Source organism: Carettochelys insculpta, chromosome 3 (genome assembly GCF_033958435.1).
Source record: "Carettochelys insculpta isolate YL-2023 chromosome 3, ASM3395843v1, whole genome shotgun sequence".
Classification (NCBI taxonomy): Eukaryota; Metazoa; Chordata; order Testudines; family Carettochelyidae; genus Carettochelys; species Carettochelys insculpta.
Genome location: NC_134139.1, coordinates 155,177,388 through 155,202,074, shown reverse-complemented (window position 1 = coordinate 155,202,074; position 24,687 = coordinate 155,177,388). Strand labels below are relative to the sequence as shown.

Here is a 24,687-nt window from a genome sequence, read left to right as displayed (position 1 = left end):
ACAAGCGCGAGTCACTGAGCCAGGCGGCTGCATTCTAATGCGGGAACTGTTCCCTCTCTCCCTGGCTTCTTCATGGCCACAAAGCTCCCTGGCTCGGAGCCGAGCTCCCAGCCCCTCTCAGAGAAGTTGCCTTTGTAGAGGGATGTAACATTGACACGTTGTGAGGAGAGGATTTGCTTTCAGGGCAGCCAAGCCTGAGCGGTGTGGGAGAAGACAAGCTGAACTTGCTGCCGTTGCGCTCTGCCAGCGGCACTGGGCCGCGGGGAGGGGAGTGAGGGGCTCTGGTTGTCCTGCGGGTCAGTCTCGCTCCAAGCGGGGAACAGCTGGGAGAAGAAGACGAAGTGATTTTAAATTACCGGAACGCTTGTCTCTTGTAAAAGTCCCAGAGAAGCCCTTGCAACGGTAGGGATGGTATTTAGCATCATTTAAAGCCAATTAGTGTCCCTTGGACTCTCAAACTTCCCCAACAATCTGATGTTGGAAGCTGACAATTAAGACGCAGAAAGCGTCTTGTTTCTTTCTGCGCCGAGATTGGGGAACCTATTAACGTTTCCAGGCGCTAATTGTTGAGAGCCTGGCGGCCTTTAACCTCCTCCTGCCAGCAATTGAACCAGCCCTCCCGGCGTTCCATTTACCCGCGGAACTTCTCCAAAGGCAGTAGGTATAAGACAAAGTTGCCGTCTGTGCAGTGGGAGTGATTTCCTGAGGATTTGCCTGTGAAGAGGGTGAGGGATGTATGACGCTGGAGCTAGGTTTTAGAGGAGCTGTAACAGGGCTCCCAGCATAGTTTCTGAACAAATAATACTTGTATTAGCGACTTGCCAAGAAATTTGCTGTCTCTCCCCCCACCCCGTGTAGGAAAAGAGACTGCAATAAAAATTTCTGGCCAAAGAGAAGGGTCTGAGACTAGCAGAGGTTGCTCACATGTTAATAGACCTCAACAAGTCAACTTTAAATGTCAGTGGGAAGAGATTATTTTGGGCTAGTCAAATTGCAGGCCTGGCCATCAGCCTGTGGCTTTCCACCTGTGAAAAGCAGGTGTTCCAAACAGGAACAAAACGCGGCAGCTGAGGAATGGTACCATAAAATGCTCTTCTTATTGACTCCTTCAGAGCCATTCCTCAGCTGCTGCATTTTTGCACATAATTAAATTTTAATTGTCAATGAGATGACACTTCCTGTGCCATATTTTATCATTCTTTATCAGCTGCTTATTATGTGATAGAAGGGGTGAGAAATTCAAGCACAGAGTTGTAAAAATCATGTTTGCAAAATATGTACTTAGATTTTTCAAAATACTCTGAACACAAAAGAAACATTTGTGGTGTGTAATGTACTCACTAAGGATGTTTGTCAAACTGTACTTAGTGGACTGAAGAGAGAAGGCTAGGGATAACCAAGTTTTATTTGTGCATCTTGGAATATGAGTATCTAGAACATGCCTCAAAATGTGTTTCAGTTTTGCTACAATTTTGTTTTAATTCTTACCTATTTATATCATGTCTGCATCATATTAATAGAATAAACTTTTTTATTAAAGGGAGAGAATTTCTAAATCTCTTTGTAGAAAGAGAAGTGTACTTATTTTCCACAGTCTGTGGCAGCTTGTTGACTTTATATTGGTGGAAAATGTGACAACAATATAATTATAATTTCATTACTTTTATACATAGTGATTTGAGTCACTGTTCTCAAAGTTTTCATATTTTATCAGCTACAAAAGTCAGGCTTGAGAACTTTTAACAGAAGTAGAGTGCCTATTTTCCTTCAGTTTTAAGCATTTGTTTACAGGCTTTTCCCAGGGATAAATCATCTACACATGAGCCATTTTAGCTTTATCTTTTCCACATAGAAATCATATATAGAAGTTCTACGAATGACTTACTGCTGCATTGTCTGTCACTTTAAATATATTTGTGTGTAAAATAGTGATTGAAAGTCTCTGGCTGTGTCCACACTACAAAAATAACTTTGAAGTTCCTTACTTTGAAGTACAACTTCAAAGTAAGCAACCTCGAAGCTGAGAGTCTACACATACCTTACTTCAAAGTAAGGACTTCAGAGCTGGGCTTCCTACTTCAAGGTAAGGGAAAATGGGTGTAGACTCGCTTGTGTCTACCTCAAAGTGGTGCCTAACTTTGAAGTTAGTTCCTAGTGTGGGCACACCCTCTGTGTCACAACAATTTGAAGTTCAGAATATAAATTATTCTTTGCTTGACTCTTATGAGTTTTGTCACTCATATCTGAAAATACCTACACATAAGATGTGAAGTATATTTTTATGGGTATGCTGATTCAGGTTAGATCAGCACAGTTAAAAATATTTATGTTCATCACTGCAGATTAAGGGAAACTCTTGACAACTGTGGCAGTGAGACATACCCATAATAGTTTAGTGAGTGTGACTTGAGAGCTAAGTGGGAGTTGAGGGTTAACAGCATTTCTTGAAATGAGATCAGGGCCATGCAGAAGTGGGCTTCAGGGTCTTGATTCTCAAAATTATTTAGGCTTTTCATTTACATGAGAATAATTTCAGTAGTAGCAAGGATACTAAATACCTTTTGAGTCTCTTGTTTCATAGCATTATTCAGTGGTTTGCAATAGTGCCAAGATATATCAATGCTGACTTTCCAGGTCAGATTTTTGCAGTGGACTAATGGGCTCCTGCAGTGTAAAAAGTACTCTCAGGTTCCTCATATTCACCTCAATTGGACCTGACCATACAAGGTGATAAACCTCCTTCTGGAGCAGTCCTTTATAACTACAAATTAGAATGTAAGACTGACCATACTGGTTCAGACCACTGGACCATCTAGTCCATATTGTCTTCCAACAAAGGCCATGCCAAGTACTCCAGAGGGAATGAGAAGAACCAGAGGTAGAAGTAAGCCCCTGCACATCAGTGCAGCACTCTGGTGAGAAGAAGCTGTCTGGATGCAGTAATCCTCTGCAGCTTCTCCCAGCCAGGCTCCCAGAGCCCTGTTACAGGCTTCTTTGATAAGCAGCAGGCAGCCAAGCAGGTGAACGGAGCTGTTTGGGTCTCTTTCCCCAGCCCTTACTTCCTTGGTAACCTTTCAGGGGGTGAGCTGCAGCTATGCCTACCAGGTGGCTGCTGCTCTCCTTTTTGCTCTGATGGTAGAGAGAGAGGGGGAAGTGCACAGCTTGTGTGCACTCCTTTCACTCCCCACTGCTGAGGGGAGGGCAGAGCAATACTTTGTGCAAGCTGCATGCTAGCTATCAAGGAGTGAGAAGAAAGCAGCAGAGAAAGAAGTGACCTGGTATGTGTAGCTGCAACCAGTAGTGCCAATGGTTGCTGTGGACTCTGGGGCAAGGTGGGAGTGGGGGCTGAACTCTGTGCTCCAGAAGGGGTGGGGGCAAGGGCATTCTGCCCTCAGCACCAGCTGGACTACTGTGCTGCCCCCTCCCCCAATGCACTTGTGTGTGTGCATGCTCCCACACACACACAGATACATGTAGCAGTGCTGCCTCAGCAATTCAGAGGCTCCTAGAGCTCCCAAAGTAGCAGTGGTGGTGTGCAAAGCAGCAGCAGCAATCAAATCTCCTGACCCCTTAGAAACACCAGGCCTGGGGGCAATTGCCAAACCCCACCCCCCTGTTGGTGGGCCTGTCTGCAATCTCTGGCCTCCCAAAATGATGCCCTTGCCTTCCTGCATTTACCCTTACATCTCTCAGCCTTCTTTCCTGTGCCCCCATGCCCTGACTCTTACACCCCCACAACCCCTGAATTGAACCTCTTCTCCCCACAAACTGAATCCTGCACCCCACACTGATGTCTGTGCCCTGCCCAGAGCCCTTCCTTGCACCCCCAGCCAATTTCTGTACCACCCTTCACAACAATCCCCTGCCCTCAGCCCCTCCTCACTGCCAAGCTCTTGCCTTGATACATCCCAACACTGGCCTTACCACCCCCCGCCACACACACTAATCACCTGCCTGACCCCCCTCACTCCACCTCACACTTAAATTTCTTACAGGTACCATCAAATCACACACCCCAGCCCTTTTCCTGAGCCCCGTCCCCAATGGGGTGAGATATGAAAAAATCTGTAACAAACTTTAGTTACCTTCAGCCCTGAATTCCTGAGTGCTCCATCCCCTGGCATGCACCCCCAGCTTCTGGCACACAGAGCTAGGGATGCTCGGAGCATGATTTTGCATCCCTGCTCATGCTAGGTAATCACCATTGATGGATCTATCATCATTCTAAAAGCACATTGTATTCTCCAGTTAGAAGAACATAGAAATGAATGTAATTTTTCTTCACTTACAGTGTTTTTCTTTTTCACCCCTGAAGTTTTTCACTGTGTTGAAAGTGGTACAGCTTGATATATTTCAACAGACAACCACAAATTGGATAGTTGTGTTTCCAAGAGTGCATGGGGGAATGGCAGGTGGGAGATGGGGAATGTTCAACAATAGTTTAAACAAGAAAGCTGTACCTATTATCTTCCAGACAATATGCTTCTGTGAATCCGTAATGTAACCAATACTTCTACAATATATAGATCATTGCTGGTGTCACCAATGGTAGCCACATGAAAATGGGTCATTGTTTTATTAAGATGCAAATGTACTGTATCTGAAGATATATAATGTTCAAACTGACTTTTCTTCTGCACCACTTTTGAGGAGCAGCACTTCTACAGTTTATACTAGAAAAAGAACTAGCAAATGTACTGTATGAAACAATTCTGTACTGGAGGGAGACTGAACTAAATGACCCAATAGGGTTTCATCTCTTGATCTCATATGCTACACAGGCAAGTTTTCTCATTCAGTTTTTAGTCAACAAACATAGGGCCCTATTCTACAATTATTTCATACATGAATAAGCAGCCCTGTAAATGCAGCAGGAATAAATTGCTTGAATGAAGATGACAAGCTCAGGACTATACTAATTATGGTTAATACAGAAAGACTTACAAGTTTTATAAAACACAAAGATATAAGACAGTGACTACAGTTTACAATCCTATTCCATATTCTTGTTTCATTACATATAATTCTCTTCAGTACCTCAGTGCCATAGAGCCACTATAGGCATTTATTGCTTTTCTCCAAAGTAATTCTAGTTAACAGGGGCTGAGAAATTCAGGTTAATTGAGTCTTGGCAGTTGGCAATCCAGGGCTGCCCTTTGGCCCACTTTTGCATTACTTGCTCACCCAGTGTGAACGGATTTCAATGGGATTTCTGAGTACACAGGAAATGCAGTGTTGGTCTCTTTGTCAGAAATTCCAATGGTGTATGCACTGGCATTTGAATATGTCAGGGAGAGGCTTTTTTCTGATTTCAGACATGAAGATGTCAACAGCATCAAAAAGGGAAGGCTGAATGTAACACACTTTACCTTAAATGCACACATTTATTTCACGTGATGCAGTGGTAGAAAGTAAGTGTGCAAATTACTTGTAAAGTTTATACATGTATATACTCTTCCATCAACAACATTTTTGTGCTCATATTTGAGAAATAAATTATACATAGTATGGCCAGACCTGTCAAGGCCAACATAAGACTGCTACCATGTAGCAGTTCTGTTGTATTACATCATAATATGGCTTTATCAAAGCACTGAAATGTAAAGATTTGTATACAGAAGAGGAAGATGAGGCAAAATATGTCCATGCCAGACAAAAAAAGTGATGGCAGAGATTCAATATTGTCTTGTTTGGCAGTGCTTACGGGAAGCATGTACCTTCTTTAGGTTTAGTCCTCCTGTTGGAGTCAATGGAATTTCAGTGGGAGCAGAGTCAAGTCTATATTAATTGTACAATATCTGAATGCTTTAGTCTTCCAGTAAGTTAATTAAAGTGGATCTAGTGGGCCTGGTTTAAAAAATTGCAAGATAATTCTGGTTACCACACCACCTGAGCCTTACAAAAATTGGCTGCTGGGATTTGTCTCAGAATCTAGACATTTCAGTTTTTTGCTTGAGACAACTCTTTAGAAAATTTATGTATTTATTTATATTTTAGCACTGCAACTCTGACTGGGACACCTTATGGCTATGTCTACGCTAGCCCAAATCTTCAAAATAGCCATGCAAGTTTATTAACGAAGTGCTGAAATACACATTCAGTGCATCATTAGTACGTTGGCAGCTGCAGCACTTTGAAATTGCCGTGGAATAAGGGGATTTTGAAGTTGCCGGGGTCCTTTCGAAAAGGAGCCCCGTCTGGACAAGCCATGCGGTGGTGAGCCGCGGCAATTTTGAAGTGCTGTAGCTGCCGGCATGCTAATGAGGTGCTGAATATGTATGGCCATTTCGAAGTTTTGGGCTAGTGTAGATACAGCCTACAAGAAACATTCCCTACCTCAAAGAATTAGGAGTCTCAATAGTAAAGATAGTCATTTTGTCTATGTCTAGATTACAGTGATTTGTTGACAGAACGTTATGTTGGAAGATATCTTCTGACAAAATTTCTGTCAACAGATTGTGGCCTCGCTGCCAAGCAGATCACCAGAGTGATCCACTCTGGTGACAGAGCAGCTGGACTGCCCGGCTGCTCTCTTGACAAAGAGGCCAACTGGAAGCACAGCAGACATGGCTGCCTGGTGTCCCAGAAGACCTGTCTGTCGACAGAAGTCCCCCCCCAGAATGTCCAAACCGACCTTCTGTTAATAGATCTCTGTCAACAGAGTCATTATGCCTGACAGGGAGCAGGATAAGACAGTTGACAAAAGTGCTGCTTTCCGTTGATTTACTCCTGACAGAATGCCTTGGGAATCTGGATGCTCCATGGGATTTGTCAAGAAAACCCTCTAGTGTAGACATAGCCAATGGTGGAAAGGGAAACAACTGTGCAGAGGTCAGGTGTCTTGACCAAGTTACACAGTGAGTCTGTGGTAGAGGCAGGAAAAGAACTCAGGTCTTCTAGCTCCTACTCACTACCTCCACTACCTCTCCTAAAGTACATTCATATATCCTAGACCGCTGACGGTGTCTATCTTAATTCTCACACTAGTTATTTTAAAATAGTTTATTATTCCATCTTGAAATCTATTGCAGTTTTGTTTAGTTTGTAAGTTTTAAAAATATATAGGCATATATATTTAACATTTCAATATATACAAAGCTAGTCATTCTCAGAAGTTCTTTTTTTCTTCAGGAATTAATTTTGTGAAGTTTATTCAATCCTGTAATGGGCTTTATCAAAGGATTCAAACTCAAAGTTGTCATGGCTGTGAAATTTAAAACTGAAGTTTAGCTGTTCCTCTATAAATATGCAGTAATTGTAAGAAAACAAAGGTCACCGTAGAATTCCTCTGAGCTTCATTTGCATTCTCTGTTAACAAGAAATATAAAACACTGTTTAAGACATACAAAGTTGTATATGAGATATAGTACAAGTTTACAAATTATTCATAATTGAGTGATGAATATTTCAGTGTATGAACCCTTTTTTGGTTTTAGTTAGTTCCCATGAGGGAAGAGAATAGGATTTTTTCCAGCCTTGTGTTCAGTTTTGTTAATCTACTAGAAGAGATATAAATAAACTTAATGAGAAATTAATAATGCAATTTTCTGATGGGGTAAACTTCATTAGAATTAATGAAACCAGCTTACAATACACATTATGTAACATTGGTGTTGGTACTTTATTTTGAGGTCAATATTACAGTTCTTACTCAATCCAAATTCCCACTACTGTCAGCAGGAATTTTGCCTGAATAAGGACATAATCATTATTATTTATAACATTTATTGCCATAGTGCCTGTGGAGCAGCCAGGAATGGAGTCCCATTTTGCTAGACACTGCTCAGGCAGAGGGTACTAGATGGTTCAAGTCCCAGAGCGTTTACAGTTGGAACAGACCAGGCAGACAGAGGGTGGGAGAAAGAGCATAATGCACAAGCAGCATGAACAACCCAATGGCAGCAAATAACACATTAGCACAATCTTTCAAAGGGCTGGTCTAGGACAAGATAAATAACAGAAGAGCAGGGGGAGAGGAGTGTGATGCTTCTTGGGGATACTCAAGGATGCTTCTCAGTCTGCCAGACTTCCCTCTCTAACAGCACTAGCCACAGGCACAACCATTCCTGCCTCAGCCCACTCAGGCTTCACTTTTCCCCTGTAGGTTAGTGATAGGCAGACTCCAGCCCCCAAGTGTCTACCTGGTGTGTGTAGTGCCAGAGTGGGCAATAAGCTAACCCTGGTGACCCGTGTCTAGCCCTTGGGCTGCTTATTACCAACCCTAGTCTGGCCTCTGTTGCCCTGGGCAGTCAATGTATTCTCTGATCCTCTAAGCAGCACACCACAGTTTACCAGTTACACCTTGAAACACAGCTCTGTTTAATGGTCAACACATAGATTTGTGTATCATAGGAGCAAGAGAAAATTTATTTAACAAAGAACAGAGGTTTGAGAAGAAGCAAGTAGAATAAATGGATACAAATAGTTACATAGCAAATGAAATCATAACACACTTTCTAGAACCAAAACAAAATTAACATGATACTGTATTGTTATGCCACATAAAAAAAAAAAAAAACACTCACCCCAAATCCTTCTAGGTGGGCTGTGATCTTCTGTTAATGAGTCAACCCACACTGTCTTCTGGTCTTGTCAGGGGAGTCCTTTTCATAGTTATAGTCCCAAAAATCCACTGTCTGCCCTTGAAAACAGGATAAGCCCCACTGCTTCTGTTTGCCAGTCTAGAACCTCTAGAGACTTTGCAATCACGTGCACAGGATTTTGCTCAGATTATAAATGGGTAACAAGTACTCAATTTACAGTAGACTGACGTACAGATAAATACAGCTTGCTTGAAAAAAGCATACTTTCCCACATTTTTGATGATCAGTCCCAACTCACAGACCTTACGAATGCTGTTTTCAGTACACAGCTGTCACCATGAGGGCTGGCATTTGTCAGTCGATACCTCGCCTGACACTCTTCAAAAAAAAAAAAGTTTGTAGATACCAGGCCAGTGGGGATCATGGTAGCCCCCTTCCTCCCATGAACCCCTGAGTTCTTTGCCACCAAGAATTTCCTGGGTCACCAGGAGATATTGAAAGGAATTTGTGGATGAGGAGGACAGTCAGGCGGATGGGACAGGAAAGAAGAGAGGTAGCTGTAAAGTGAAGCTGAAATGAAGCAACTGTGAGAGAGAAGGAAAGAGGGCATTTGCGTAAACAGTCAATCTGTACCAGGCTGAAAAAGTCCACTCACAAGGCAGGAAGTTCTCTAAATTTCCTCTTCTTTAAAGCTTTTCCTACCACTTGGAGGCTCTGTCCAGTTCCTTTCTATAAATTTTCCCAAAGGCATTATGACAAAGAGGCACTACCTGAGGTCTGCGTTCTCCAGAGAGAATGGGAAATCTCCCTTTCACAATATTTGATCTAGGGGTTGCTGAATTCCATTTTACTCTTTGCCCACCAGTGCAGCAATTCCTATTTTTGCTACCTCTACTAGTTGGAGTCTTACAAGGCAGACATAATACACACTGCCCCATCCCTCTGCAAGGACCACCTGACTTTATAGTTCCTATTAAACTTGTCTGTGCTACTTTCCTACAAGACCTTTAACCCCAACATTCCCTTTTGGATCTAACCATATAAATTTGGCAAAACAAAGCTACTGCAGCCCTGAAATAGCCATTTTGTCATCAATTGCTACCTGGTGTATCTTCCTCTCTTGCAGTACATAAGTACTCTTCAACTCCTTTTATGTTTTCCCCCAGTATTCCTTTTCTTGTCCTTGAGAATGTGGTACATAACTTAAATACAGCCATTCATGCTAGAGGGCTTTCTTTAATGTTTACATTAATGGACAATGAAGAACATTGGAATACAAACTGCGTAAAGAAATAGCTATGGTGTCGTTTAACAGTCTTCTCAATATGTACAGTGGAATCTTACAAGTGGGCCATGTTTGAGTTAATTACTAAGGCACTTGAGAGTTAAGTTGAATCAGAGAGCTTTAAACTTATTTTAAAAATCTTTGATAAGGGATATAAACTGTGAGCCCTATTTGAATTTTTCATGGTGGTTTAATGAAAAAGAAAGAATTCACACAGAGAGGCTAATAAGAATTTAAAAACACCCCTTTGGGTAATTTTTCACTGGATTGTGTCACTGTTTTTTCCTCAAGAAATCTAAACCACTTTGTGGTTTATCCTTTGCCACATTATTGTTTTTGATGTGCTGATTACTAAACTATCAGTTACCCAAGGATAGTGATTATCTGTAGAGTATTTATTAACTGAAATGCTGAAAAAAAATGTGCAATAAACTAAACCCATGAATTTGATGACAAATCTTCTGTTGTGAGAATGCCTCACTTGTATGTAGAAGGGTGGGATGAGTAAAGTGAGAGCAATTCTGTCATCAGCGGTTGTCTGTTGCTCCCAAGAAAGTTCCTTGAAGTGTGAGAATAAGAGTTCAAATCGCCTGTTGTCTAAGTGTGGCACAAATTACCACCAATTGAGGCTATTAGCTCCATTCTAGAAAGCTATTAGGGAAGAGCTGGCTGAAAATTCTTCCACTCCTTTTTTCTTTTTTTTTTTTTGATATTAATTAGTCATACTCAAGGCTTCCATAGTGACTAAACCAGTTTTGATTACTCTCTCTTTAACCATTATAAACCCCACTCTTCCTCCACAGTCTGCGATAGAATCCAGGGTTTCTGACCACCACTATTCTACAGCTGACCAATTAATTATGTTAACCCTCTGTGAACGTGTGCTAGGCCTCTTCCAGTGACTGGTTTACAAACCAGTTAACAAGGACTCCTTTAGATGAAACAGTAAGTATGTAAAGGATGTGGGTACCTACCCCAATGTTGATTTAGGCAGGGGATTGCGTGATTCAGACAATGCGAAGATGCCTTCTTAATACAGTTGTTTTTCAAAACTATGGTAATCTGTCAGTTTGGGTGTCACTTATCAAAACTAGTATTTCTGTCAATTTTTATGCATTTAACTTGTATAACTTGTTGGTCTGTGCATTTTATACATTTTCCTATGTGCCCAATTGACCGGGGATGTGAGTTTTTGGCACTCTCTTCATGTGAACTTTGCTCAATAGAACAACTAAAGACTTGTGCTTTTACCTCTGAAGCTTATGGGGTCAGTGCAAGGCATTGGCTAAGATGGTGGCCATCCTTCCTGCAGTTTTTTCATATTGATACTGAACGGAGAGGAGGATCCAAAGGAAGGAAGGAGTGTAATAAGAATATCTGGTAATGTAATTCAGGTATATAAATTTCTTTATTCATGCTTAGCTGTATCCAATTTTTAGAAACCCATGAGAGGACTATAGGTGCCTAAGTTTCCATTGATAAAATCCCCTGAGTGCCTAAAAATCGACCGCTCACAGTGTGCAGGTGCACAGGCCACCTAAGTCCTGATGCACAGCTCATGCCTGGGTATTTTCCGAGCCCGTCTAACAGATTTTGGTACTAGTGTTAGAATGGTTAGCATGCTTGCCCAGGACGTGGGACAATCAGGTTCAAATCATCTCTCTATTTGACTTGGAGGAGAGATTTAACTCCCATCTGAGAGCAATGCTATAGGATATTCTTGAATGGGCCTCTCTCATTTGAAATTATCTACTTTGTATATGTAGTTAGTCATTGGAAAGGGAACAGGAGCTTGGATCCACCATACCCCAAGAGAATACCCTGAGGTTAGCGAGTCATCTGACCCAATGGCTATTTAAGTATTTATACCTTGCAGAAGAGCTTCAGCGCTAAAGACTGAGAGAGCCCCATCCTAGAATGTCCTATAGCCCAATAGTTTGAGTCTGCCACTTGTGAGAAGTGGGCAAAAATTCCTATTCCCAGTCCAACAGCAGGATTAGAAACTGTTTCTTCTGAATTCTGAGAGTGCTTTGATGTGACCCCTGGGCTCAAAGTTACAAGGGGAAGAACACCACCACTGCTAATATTTTTTGAAAGAAAGGGCTTAGGCACTCAACTTCAAGAGAGAGCACATTTGTGTATCCTGAGGGGATATGTATGCCTCCCTCTGGTCCAGAGTTAGGCAGGTAAATCCTTTTGAGTTGCAGGCCTTAAGGCCATATCCCTCCCCATGTCTTTTTCTACTGGTCAGCAGCTCCCCACTCAGTAAGTTGTTTTAATGGCTTACATTCTTAGTCACCTAACTGTGCCAATGCAGTGATATGCCACCAGAGCACCTAATTCTGGGGTCTGAACTCCAAGTGGCAGGAGGTACCTGAAGTTAAGTGTTGCAATACTGACCCTAAGTCCCCGTTGTGAATCTAGTCCTAAGTCTCTCTGCGCCTCATTTTCCCATCTATGAAATCAAGAAAAGAGCATTTCCTTGTCTCAGGGGTAATATGAAGAGAAATACTTTAAGGATTGTGAGGTGTGCAGATAATATAGTTGTGGCCAGCATGGAAGGTGCCATAAATTAACAGATTATGTCAACACTGCTGAAGCTGGAGGGTTTCTGTGATGTGGAATTTTCACAGTGAACTCAGCAATTTTAGGGCAGAGTAACATATTAAGTATGTGTGACAGTCAAATATTCTGGTCTATTAATATCATTGATATGAAAACATATGAGGTCACTGTTAAGATTTTGTGATAGTGTGAAAATTTGATGAAGCTGGAGTATGTATTGCTTTTGGTTATCTCCTGGGCTACATCTATACTACACCAATCTGTTGACAGAAGTTACTGTTGGAAGAGATCTTCCAGCAAACTTTCTGTTGACAGATCACATCCACACAGAACCTGATCGAAAGCACAATCCACTATGTCAACAGAGAACAGCCAAAGTGCCTGACCACTGTCTCAACAGAACAGCCAACCAGAGGCTCAGCAAACAGGGCTGCCTGGTGAACTGGAAGCCCTGTCTGTTGACAGAGGGCCTCCCTGCAGTGTCCATGGCTTTTTTTGTTGACAGGAAATGTGGAGAGGCACAATGCTGACAGTGGATGTGCTAGGATTTGTTGACAGTCAGTCAATAAAGCACATTTTGTATGTAGACGCTCCATGGGTTTTTTTTTCAACAAAAGCCTGGTAAAGAAAAGGTAACACCTCAGATGAATTTATTGATTTACAAATGACCAATGCATCATAATATATCCATTTGGGTATAAATAAATATTTGGATAAAAATAGTGCCATTGTAGTAGTGATTGTCGGCTTTCTAGGTATGACTGGATGAGTGTTTAACATATTTCAGTCTTTTTTTTTTAACTTGATTGCTTGTTACAATGACATTTCTTTATCCCCTATATTTTGAGTATATGGAATTACTCTGCAAATATACTTGTGTGAGAAGTGGACAGATGAGCATTGGAGGTTGCCATGACTTGCAGAGCAATGTGAGTGATTCTTACCAAAAAAAATAAAGAGGTGTCCAATCGTGAAAGTATTTAAAATGAGGACTGGAAACTTTTATTTAATGTAATGGAATCATAGAGATTAAGTCCAGAAGGGACCACCAGATAATCTAGTCCAGTGTTTCTTAAACTGTTTTGTGGAACATTGGTGTTCTGTGAACAACTCACAGGTGTGCCTCAAGCATCTGACACTTTCTTGATATTGTACACTTACGATATATGTTTTCTGTTATTAAAACCAGATGCAATGTTACTTCTTCATTACTACGATACATGATTAACCTACTTAACTTTGTTTTTGCTGGATATGTTACTGTTTGTTTTTTGTTTTTGTTTCTTGTGGGTTTTTTTTTGTCTGACAACAACTTTTCTGAAAATTTTCATAGGTGTTCAGCATAAATAATATTATTGTTTGCTGTTCCATGGTTTCAAAAAGATTAAGAACCATTGATCTAGTCTGACCTCCTGTATATCACAAATGACTAACATCTGCATGCTAGACCCAACAACCACAATGAGACCAAAATATTACAGCTCGCTGGAGACTGGACGATTATGTGCCACAAGCAGGGGACTGTGGTACATCAATACTTAGTGCCATTGCAGCAACAGGGAAGTGATTAAGTGAGGTCCTGGCAAGTGACCCATGCCCACACTCTGCAGAGTTAGACAAAACCCACCCAAGATCACTGCCTCTCAGTAGAGAATTTTCCTGTGCAGAATGTGTGTGTGTGTGTGTGTGTGTGTGTGTGTGTGTAAGAGATGAGAGAGAGAATAATCAAAACAATGAATCATGAAAAATATACATATCTCATAGAACTAGAATGGACCTCACAGCATCGTTGAGTCCAATCCCCTGCACCCCCAACAGGACCTATTTCCCTCCCTGATGGATTTTCTTTTTTTTTTTTTAAATCTAATTTGCCCGAGACCCTTGAAAGGTGTTCCCAAAGATTGGGCTCAAAACCTTGGGTTTCCATGGCCAGTGCTTTAACCACTGAGCTGTAATGTGACAGCAGCAGCATAAATTTGAACAGAAAGAGATGGCATCAGAAAAGCTAGTTCATGTAATGCAAAAAATATGATTATCAAATAATTGTTCAAAAATAAGGCTGTTATAAGGTAAATAGACCCCACACTGTAGCTGCCAAGAAGTGATGAATAGATGTATCAGTTATTTCTCTAGTTGCAACTAAGTGGATAATTAGCAACAGCTGGGATGAAAAGGTTGGAGGAAGGGGAAGCTGGCCTGCAGAGGCTGAGAGCTACCTGCAGAAGCACCTCTACATCATGGGAGTAAGTGACATGAGCAGACAGAGCTCCAGGGAGAAAATAATACAGTGTGCAGTTTTGGGAAAGATGTGTTTAAACATAGGAACAGCCCAGGGCACCAGAAATGATCTTAAGAAGTAGACCTTGTCTGGCTAGGTCCCTGCATTGGAACAAAAGGAAACAGTAGACATGGGGTCTGCTACCAGCTGCCACCTCTCTCAGGCTACATCTGCACTACAATATAAATTCAGGTGAGGAAGTATAAGCCTGGCCTATAAAGGGCCTAGGGACTGCTGAGTGCAGATTGGAGCTGAAGATCTGGTATAAGGTTATTGGAGTTTAGGTTTTATTTGGGCTGTGTTTTACCCCAGATAGGCTGAGCTTAAGCATGGTGAGGCTGCATGACTCAGCTGGAGGGCTGAGTCTGAAGGAGAGACTGACAGCTTGGTGGCCTGAGCTACTTCCATCTGTAGGCAACAAAGAGATGGGGGGCTGCTGTTCCTGGCCTAGGCATGACAGGGAACACAACCAGGGATTGAATTTTCTGCAGTCATCTATTTAATTAGATGTGGAAGTTAATTAAGCATTTGTTTCTTACCTTATGTAAACATACTAAAATATTCTGTAATGCAGTGTTAACAACTAGTGATTAACAATTATTGCCCATTATCAGCTCCATTCTCCATTGGGTTTGCAATTGGGCTATAAAATTTTACTCCAAACCAAAACTTGATTTAGAAGATCTCAGCCTAGAACAGTATTTTGCATGAAATTTAATTAAAATTGTTACAAATTTATTAAAAGCAGGGACAGTTCATTTTGGTGGTTTACTCATTTTTATCATCTGGCTAAGAGGGATTCTTAAACAAAAAAGTAAGATTTAGCAGAAATTTAAAGATCTAAAGTGTATGTGCTGTGGGTAGAAAATAGAAGTTAGACTTACATGTTAGTATAAGACAATATCAACAGCCAGTGTATAAACATCCTTACAGTCAGCATTTTCACAAAGCCATATGTAGAAGGTATTATTTCAAGTCTTGGTCGCTCAGTTCAATGCCATATAGGATCTGGGCAGTTGTTTTTTTTTAAACATCAATGATTCTTTATGGTTATGTTTACACTGTGGGTGCTATTTCAGGATGAAAGGTATCCCGAAATAGCAATGCTGTGGATTTTCACAGTGGCCATTTGGGTGTGCTATTCCAGTTCCGCTACCTCTCTTCATATGAAGGGTAATGGAACATATGAAATAGACCCTTATTCTGATCTTCGGCACCGAAGTTCACAGGAAGATATTTGGAAATAATTTTGCATAAATTACTTTTTTAAAATGCAATGTGAACATAGCCTAAGTGAATAAAGGAAGATTGCTATGGTATTCCATTTGAATCTCATTTATTTGAAGGAGAGAGGACTCAATCTGAGATCCATAGAAAAATAGTAGGAGAGTGGATTTTTGTGTTAGGGAAGCATGGGGAAAAACATTCAGGAGTTTCTACAAATGAATGTAGTGAAACTTCTCTGAGACAATGAATAATTTATTGCCAGTGTCACATGCACAAAGCTTATTCTGCTTTCCAGAACCCTATGTAGTGAGATGAAGAATGCTGTCTGGCACATCCAGTTCATCAGGAAGCCTGCCATCACAGGACAGGATTTATCCAGGCATACTGGCAAAAATACAGCATGCCTTATTCATGGTAATAATGCTGGAGCAGACATCCCATTATTATGGCAGAATGCTACATATGCATAGTAGCTTGGGGGATAGCAATGGACTTTGCCATCCACAAGGCTGCCCCCCTCATGCTTTGGAGTGCACAACAATGAATTTGCAGGCTGTATATCATAGCACTCAGTAAGGTGTACTAAGGCTGTGCTCCTTGACCATCATGCATATAAGGCTCTCTGTGGCTTGGAAGTGGGAGCTGTATATACTCCCTTGCTCCTCTGTGCATCAGAAACCTCTTAAGACCCAACTCAGCTTTTTTGACTGTTTGTGCTGTGTATTGATTCACTTTTTCCAAGCTTATAGGGATTGGTTTCTCAGTTTCTTACTACCAGATTGTGCTGCTGTAGAGTAGAAATATTGTATGTCTCAGGCTCCTGGCATCAGGCCTACCAATGGCAGACAGGCAGGCAAAGGAGGTATTTCAAAAGGGCCTGGGAGTTCTGGCAGCTGCTGCTGTGCCTTTTTAATTGCTGCAGCAGCACTCCTGCACATGGCTGTAGGGCAGGGCCCAGCACCATGGTCTGGGCAGCGCCAAGGGCTGAATGCCCTTGGTCCCGCTCCTTCCGCCCTTGGCCCTGCCCCTTCCAGGGCATGGAGCCAGGCCAGTCCACTGTCAGAGAGACCTAATGATTTAAGGGAAAAATATTTTTAAAACATTTGCTTTTTACTCACTGAACACAAAATGTAACTCCCTGCCACCACTGCTGCCCCACATAAATTCTGGGCTTTGTGCCATGTATCATATTGGGGTGGGGTACACAATTCCCATTTAGAAGGGAGGAAAAGCATTAGAAATTCCACAAATCCCTATGTAACCCTTGATATAGCCAGTGATCTGGAACATTCTTTTTGACTTCACTGCATCTCCTATCTCCTATCTTTGGGTTTATGGTCCATGAACTGGTGTAGCCAAGGTCTCCGTGGCTACTTTCCCATTGTTATTAATGGCCTGTGTGGCTCATATGTAGCTGGTCTTTGCCTGCCCACTCCGTGGTTATCCAGTTAAACAGATACATAGAAAGCATAAAAGAGTATTTTGAAAACCACTGCAAGGTTTTCATAGCACCTTCAACTGGGTTTTAAATTAGAACAGGATATAGATGTATGTGAATCATGATGGACATACATTCTTTACTGTGCTGTGAGCTCTGTTCTCCCTTCTGTTCTCCCTAATTTGTTTACTCTACTTTTTGCGGTGAACTGGAGAATTATTTAGTTATTTTTAGCTGAAGTAGCAATCTAGGCTGTCTTCTGGATAGTTTGTCTGATCACGGAGTCAGCTTCCATGTCACAGAAAGGCATTAATGTATTCTGCTAAATTAGGTCCTTTAAAGGACAGACACAAGACATATTTTATTGCAACATACAAAGATGTATCATTGTAGGATATAGGGCTTCATGCTGTAAGGTGCAAAATATCCTAAATTCATCTTAGTCTATGAGAGCTCAGAGAGTTTGAAACTTTGCACAGAGCACCAGCTGGAGGATCAGATCCATAATGTTCAACTTTAAAGGAAATTAAATTGCTATACTGCAACAATATTTTTGCAAGCACCTGGACTTGGTGTTTGATTTTTCAAAATAGATAAAGAAATATAAAGAAGAAAAAATAAATTAGTCATGATGACAATAGTACAAGTTAAATTTACTGGAATTGTAGAAACTCTTAGAGTATTTGTCTTTTGAATAATTGAGTGTAATAAAAAACCCAACCACCAACCACATTATAAAACTTTTGGCCAGTTCTTGCTTGCTTTAATGATATTGACTTCAGTAGTACTTAAATGAATTCGGTGAGCAGGATTTTGCACCATTATGGGATTGTCTACACTACCACCCTCCTTCGAAGGAAGGATGGTAATTAGGGTGTTGGGAGGTTACTAATGAAGTGCTGTGCTACGTACGCAGCACTTCATTAAGCAAATTCCCCCCCTCGGCAACTTTGAAGTTTTAAATGCCTCAAAATTTTAAACCCCTCAAAATTTTGAGGAGTAAAGGGACTTCGAAGTTGCCCCGGCACTTAGAATTACCGGCAGGTGAGACGCAGCTAGACGTGAGCCAGTACTTCGAACCTTAAAACTTCAAAGTTGCCATGGCGGGGAATTTGCTTAATGAAGTGCTGCGTATGTAGCACAGCACTTCATTAGTAACCTCCTAACATCCTTTTTACCATCCTTCCTTCAAAGGAGGGTGGTAGTGTAGACACAGCCTATGTCTATGCCGTTGAAACATGCTGGTGGCATATGTGTATAAAAGAGTGGTTATTTAAGCTACATGATTGCCACTTACACTTATACATGACATTTTTAGTGAAAATGCATCTTAATGTGACATGCCTCTGACCAAGTGAGTCTTTGCCCGTGGAAGCTTATACTCCAAAAATCTGTTAGTGTGTAAGGTGCCACAGGACTTCTCATTGTTTTTGCAAATACAGACTAAAACATTTACCCTTCTGATGCCTATTATGTAGTGCGTGCAATTCATTCTCTCAGTCTTATTCTTTTTTATACAATAAATGTGGATGAGAGGCCACTGGTCATTAACACAAAGACAAATGTATGTCGTTATCTTCATCAGAATACTATCTTTACCATCACAGTGTTGTCACTGTTATCTTTTTCCTAATACATCAGGGCTATGGCTACACTAGAGACATCTGTTGACAGACGTTTCTGTTGGAAGAGATTTTCCAACAAAATGTCTGTTGACCGAGTGTGGCCATACACTAAGGTGGACCAAAAGAGGGACTGCCCAGTGGCTCTCAACAAAACAGCCAACTGGAAGCACAGCAGACAGGGCTGCCCAGTGCCCTGGAATTGATGTGTGCCGTTTCTAGGGTTCTACTGTCATGCACACAGATTCCCAGGTTCATCTAGTGCTCTCTAACTGGGTTTGGTTGGAGTAAGGGGTTAATTGAAAAGGGATTGACTGAAAAAAAGGGGGTTAACTAAAAGGGGGTAACTAAGAAGGGGTTAACTATAAGGGAGTTAACTGAGAAGGGGCCCCAGGAGTGGATCTGCCGGCAGCCCACCTGTCAGTACTGACATACAAACACGCAACACTTTGTCCTGTAGAACACAGAGGTTCAGCAGGGCACGCTTCCCAGCTGAGGCAGCTTCTTTCAGAACTTCCCAGTCATTGGGCTGGAGCCCTTTCGGGGGTCCTGGGGCATCTTTGCCTCAGCCTTACACGTGGCCCTTACAGGCTCATGAACTAAGACATAAACACACAATGATAAACAGTTGAGGGTACCTTTCCCTTTAACCACTAGTCAGGGTACTGGGTAAAAGAATGTATATGGGTGATGACCAAATAACAAGACGTAGACAAATTTAACACAAGCAATAGTTTTTACATACTCAGTTGAGCAAGTACAAAGATAAAATAATAAACTGTTGCATTATGTTGCTAGAGCTATACTTATACAGGTTTATTTGCGGTACGGATAGATAGGGTAGTGCGCAAATACCTATCTCGTGAGCAGGCGAGGGGGAGGGGGGGCAGCATAGGGTGATCAGTCCTCGGTGCAAGCGACACTTGGCTTATCCAGGGCATCAGGAGTCCCCCCTTTGGGCATTGGTGTTATGCTCCTTTATAGGATTTTTGATGTCACTACTTCCTGGGGTGATGTGTGCCTATACATGAATTATTTTACAACACATTTCACTTGGTCCCCTTATATGGGATATACAAGGGGAAGGGTATTTTAAGACATTTCACTTGATCCCTTATTTGGGATGTAGAATGGGGAGGGCTCACCAGTCTTAGCTTGATTACTATATTCATTGCGTCACGTGTTACTAACCGCTCCTGCTTCTCCAGGCTCCGTGTTTATCGCCATGTGGTTAAAGAGGCCACCCTACTTCCATTTTTACTTGTCTCTTTGAGTCACTTCCCAATTTTCGTTAGCCGAGGTAAAAATCTGAGAGCCTGAGCTATGCACCCGAAGTTGGTCATGTTGATGTGGCCTGACCGACATTGACAGGAAGCGCTGTCTGTTAACAGAAGCACCCCCCCACAGCCCCCGAGTGTCCACACAGCTTTTTTGTCCACAGAATCTATCAACAAAGGCACTCTCCCTCGTCTGGGAGAGGCAAAAATTTGTCAGCACAGTTTAGCATAAGAGTCAAAGACTATCATAGGAACATTATAGTAGACATTTCAAACTTTGTTTTTTGGCAGGTCTTAAGTAAAAGTTGTTTTCAAGAATTTTATGTGTGATACCTTAAAGCTAAAACCTATCTCAGAATGGTTAGTGTGTGTGGGTATCTCAAATGTTTGCTGATGCCTGTGCAAAAGGAGGGCATTAGAAATTATTCAGAATCTTTCTAGCTGCCATGTAGTTCTCAGCTGCAGTCTAGGCTGTGGGACATGGGTTGTGGTGGGAGGTTCAAGATCCTAATAATTTGAACACATGCCAGTCAGTCAATACTTAAAGCCACAACTGGAGCTATGTTGAAGTGTGTTTGTTTCAAGCAGCTTGCTCTGCTGTCGATCGCATAATAAGGTCCTTAGTTATTCTTTAATCTGCTTTAGGACACAATATCCTAACTGGGATTAAAATTATCTGAAGTACATTGATTTTGCTGCAAGACTAGGCTCACAAAAGGTTATCTGAAAAAATGTTACATAATCATAATGGATTATCCTAGAAAAAGATCTTCAAAAGTGGTATACATATTTCAAGCACAGGATGTGGATTATGTAACTGTCTTGCAAAAAACTTCCATTAAGTCATAGTCATTAATATCAAGAGGCTAGGTAACAGCAGTAGTTTATGCAATGTTATGCCAGTCACATAAGTTAAGTGAAACGCATTTTGCATATCTGTTTTTTTTTCTTTTTTTATTTGGTAGCTCCTGGCACTGAGGCAAGAAAAGAAATTAGTACTGAATCCTATTCTGGGAATGGAAACGAGGGAGCGACCAAGCAACAATATTCAGAGTCAGTGAAAGCTTTCAGAAGAAAGATAAAGCAGCAAAAAAGAAAAATCAGTTAACATTAGCTAAAGGGGTTAAGATAAAAAGGGTTTCATTACATCTGTAGGAAAAATAAAATTGCGGAGATGAAGGGAGATGAAATAATGACTAAAATGGATAAGATACTAAACTCTTTTTTAAATTAAGAAAACAAAAGGAACAATTAAGCAGAAAGCAATTAGAATAATTAGGAAGTAAGCAAGGCTAATTAAGAGCAAAAAAGGGAAAACTTGGTAAATTTGAATATATATAAATCAAATCATCCTAATACAGTAGTCCCTTGAGTTAGGTGAGAGTTGCATTCCCATGCACCCCTGCATAACTCAAATTTTGTGTAAGTCAGGGTGGCTTCTTTTTCCATAGCAGAATGCTTGTTTTGCAGCTGGGAAAGCACTAGGAGCTCCTTTTGAAAGATAAGTCCTGGAGGGAGGGGGGCAGTTGGGGAGAGTTAAGCCTGGCAGCGGGTTGGGGCTGTGGGAGAGGGATTAAGCCTGGAGTGGGTTAGGGCTGCAGGGAGGGTGTGGGGTGGAGCTGAGCTGGAGCTACATGTGGGGATTTGAACCAGGGCAGGAGAGTTGAGCTGGAGCCATGTGCAGGGGTGGTGAGCCAGAGCTGTGCGTGAATGGTGAACCAGGCAGCAGCAGGGTTGAACTGCGGGGCGGGGGGTAGAGCCAGAGCTGCACACAGGGGGTTTGAACCAGGGCAGTTGAGCCAGAACCATGCGCAGGGGTGATGAGCTGTGCTGCATGTCAGGGGTGGTGAGCCGGAGCTGGCCCCCAGGTGGTGAACCAGGCCACAGGGTGGTTGAACTGGGGCCGGAGGGGGGCAGCGGGATTTGAGTTGTGCTTAACTCGTGTTAATGTGAATTAAGCACAACTCAAAATCATGCATTTCGAGGGTTTACTGTAATGTACATTCTAGAGCATTATGAGAAGTAGCTAAAATAAGAACTGCATCTCTAATAATGTTATTTGAGAAAATCATGCATGACTTGATGGAATAGGGAAACAGCAGGCAAAATAGTATTATTTTAACATAGGAAAAATATTACTATTTTCAATTACTGTTCTATTATTCCAATTTCTAATACTTATTAAATTAGGAAAGGACATTCGGAGAATTATGAGGAAAACTAAACACTAGCTTGTTTAGAGTTGGCACTAGCTTCTAAATTCAAAATTTTATACTGAAACAATATATATTGCCAACTAACTTCTTTATGGAAATACAAAAAGAATGGCAGAAGCAATTCAATAAATGTGTATATGGATTCTTTTGTGAAGTTTTTAGTAAAGTGTCCTGTTAAAATGCTGCTTTAAAACTTGTTTCAAATTGTCTATGATTGCTTATGGACATTTTGACAGTGTTCTAAAGGGCGAAGGCACTGAATTCTGGGACGACAAAGAAATTGGTTTCTGGCTTGCTCTTACATCTTCAATAATGATCTAGAAAAGAAAATAATCTGCCTCTTAATGAAACTCACAGCTGATAATGCATATGCCAAGGAGGCTAGAGAGATAATACCAAAGAGCTCAGAAAGATTATGTATATGGGAAGAAAAAAAAAAGAAAAGCTACTTGGAAGAATGTTATGTAATACGTTTGTGGGAAATAATATTAAATGCACTAGGAGTAAGAAACGTGGAAGTTGGTGGTAATGAATGTCATCACATAACAGGAAGGCAATACAATTTTTTAAAACTCAGTGGGGCAGCCTTTCTTGGTAGACTGTTTAGTTCTGAGCAAATAGTTATTAAAAATATGTTGATTCATAGAGGGAGATCAGAAGAGACAACCAAAATGAAGAGGAGGCTAAAATAGGGTGACCAGAAGTCCTGATTTTTGTAGAGGTGTTCCCAATATGTTGGGTTTTGTCTCATAGGCTCCTGGTATCTCCCACCTCCACTGGATTTTTTATATGTACCATCTAGTCATTTTAAGTTAAAGTAAAGGATTCATAGTAAACCCTCAATTTAATGGACCTTGATATGAAACACTTTTGCAATAATGGATGCTGTCTGCCAGTCCCCCTGCCCTGCCCCCCCTAAAAAAATGCTGGAGACTCATAAGAGCTGCCTCCGGGGTTGGTGGAGCTGCTGGAGTGGCTGGGGCCGCTGAGGCTGAAGGGGCCACTGCAGTGGCTGGTACCAGAGGAGCCGGGGGGTGGAGGGCTGTGGCAGGGTGCAGGAGCTCTCCTCCCCCAGCGCTGTGTGCATGGAGCGTGTTGGTGCCTGGCAACCACTGCCTGCAATGGCGTTGAGCAGCAGCCATGGTGTTGGAGGCTGCTGCCAGCTGGCCAGCTGGGGGTGGCCATGCTCTAACTTTGAGTGGGTAGCTCAGAGCTGGGTGCTGTAGGAGCCACAGTGCTGAGAACTGCAGGAGGTGGAAGGGGCCAGGCTGTCATTCAACTCCTCTCCTGGTAGTTGGGAGAGGGAGGTGGAGGTGTAAGGGGAAGAATGCAGCAGGAGGTGGGAAGGGAGAGGTGGGGCAGAGGACAGGAGTGAGTGATGGGCTGGGAAGGTCAATCCATCATCATACAGGATAATCATTTGGATATAATGGACTTTTGGCATTAACGGACACCCCTTCCCCTTTTTATTCCGTTAAATTGAGGGTTTACGGTATAAGGAAAGATTAAAAGTGCAGGTGGGTGGGTGAGTGAGTGAAGTCTGAGTAAGAGACATCTTAGGAGGGTAAATGTTTAAATCCAGCAATATTTTAAAGGTGTTGGGATCAAGAATTGAGAAGAAATGTTTACCATGGCTCAAAGGGCTAGAACTAGGAGTAATAAAATAAAGCTATAAGAAAATGTAGGCAAAATGCCAGGAAAACTTCCTGACAGTAAGATTTATCAGGCTGTGGGTATAGTTGCCTAAGGGAATGGTGGAAGCCACGCCACTGGCTTATCTGTATAGTGCCAACTGTGGGTTAGGTACCTAGGAAGAGATGGTAGAAAGGAAAGGATCCTTCCTTGTCAAGTTTACTCTTTGGGTCTGTGGGGAGAGATGGAACTGAAAAAGCAGCGTGTCTGAATGGCAAAGTTTAGCATGCTGTTTTCAAGGATTTTTATATGTGTGGTAGAAACTGGGATACTTACAGCCACATTTTTCAATCCCTCTGTAAGAAATGGTGTGATTGGAACACTTTGCAAGGCATATCCACAATAAAGGAACTCAGGTAGTCATACCAGAAAGTGAGGGAGGCAAACCGTGGTTTTGCTGCACCAAAGACATGCTGTTTTTATAAAGAACTGGACACAGTCCTGGGTGGGCACCCCATGTCCACAGCCAAGAATCCTGTGGGCAGTTCCAAAGGCACTGAGTTAGCAGAAACAGGACATAACCAAAAATGAAGTTCTATGTAGA

The 24,687-nt window shown here is 41.8% G+C and overlaps 1 protein-coding gene across 1 annotated transcript in view; it reads left to right on the top strand.

The window, feature by feature from the left end:
- ADGRB3 (adhesion G protein-coupled receptor B3) overlaps positions 1-24,687 on the top strand; it is a 704,839-nt gene that overhangs the window by 1,017 nt on the left and 679,135 nt on the right. The window lies entirely within an intron of this gene.